Source organism: Sinocyclocheilus rhinocerous, unplaced genomic scaffold (assembly GCF_001515625.1).
Source record: "Sinocyclocheilus rhinocerous isolate Xijiao unplaced genomic scaffold, SAMN03320098_v1.1 scaffold1284, whole genome shotgun sequence".
Classification (NCBI taxonomy): Eukaryota; Metazoa; Chordata; class Actinopteri; order Cypriniformes; family Cyprinidae; genus Sinocyclocheilus; species Sinocyclocheilus rhinocerous.
In genome coordinates, this window is record NW_015643573.1 from 124,821 (window position 1) to 126,017 (window position 1,197).

A 1,197-nucleotide genomic window follows, 5' to 3' on the forward strand; every position below is an offset into this window, starting at 1 on the left:
TAATTTCTTTATTTTTAAAATGTGTATAAGTAGTATTTATAAAGTTTTAGCTTTTAGTTTTGGATGTGTTTTTAGTTGTTTTAATACTACAATTGATTGCTTCTGTTGCCCTCATTTGTAAGTCGCTTTGGATAAAAGCGTCTGCTAAATGACTAAATAAATAAATAAAAAATGCTATCTAAATGAATTCTAATTTTAAAATTTTAATTTTAGATACACTTTCTAATTTGAATAAACTTTATATACAACAAAATAAACTTAGCATGAAATAAACATGCCTTTAGTTTAGTAACATGGTAGTTTTGTATTTCCTACAGGTTTCTAAGCAGTAGTATACATCGAAATATGTTTGGTTTTTTTTCTTTCTCCAGAATAGGTGCAGATACATTTTAGCCTATAGGGATACCTGCACTGGATGGCCAAATTCACATGTATTTTGTGTATTTTCAAAATACAAAATACTGTATTTTTATTTAAATACACTTTTCCACACAGTATTTTGTATTTTTATTTAAATACACTTTTCCACACAGTATTTTGTTTTTATTTTAAATACATTTTCATGTATTTATGCCCATCTGAGAGTATCAGAAGTAAAAAAAAAAAAAAAAAGTCCACCCTGAAATCCTGAAATCTTCTGAATCTGATAGTAGCTTATATTTATGTACCATATTGAACTACAAAGAAAGAGAGAAGTTCATTACATTACTACATTACATCTGAAACAACCATCGAGCAACTCATAGGTGGAGGACATCCAACTTGTGTACAGTCATGGCCAACAGTTTTGGCAGTGACAAATTTTGTTTTGCAAAGTTTGCTGCTTCAGTATTTGTAGATTATTTTTCCACGTTTCTATGGTATACTGAAAAACAATAATAATAATATCATACGTTTTAAAGGCTTTTATTGGCAAAAAAATATGATGATATAATAATCAGTCAATATTTACAGTGTTAGCCCTTGTTCTTCATAACCTCTGCAATTCGCTCTGGCATGCTGGATTAGCTTCTGGGCCAAATCCTGACTGATGGCGATCCATTCTTGCCTTATTAGTTCTCGGAGTTGATCACAATTTGTGGGCTTCTGCTTGTCTACTCACCTTTTGAGGACTGACCACAGGTTCTCTATGGAATTGAGATCCGGGGAGTTGCCTGGCCACGGATCCAAAATTTCAATGTAATGATCTTCGAGCCA

General features: G+C 31.5%; 1 protein-coding gene across 4 annotated transcripts in view; it reads right to left on the reverse strand.

Moving 5' to 3' along the window:
• Positions 1-1,197, reverse strand: part of LOC107757412 (radixin-like) — a 69,487-nt gene that overhangs the window by 19,505 nt on the left and 48,785 nt on the right. The window lies entirely within an intron of this gene.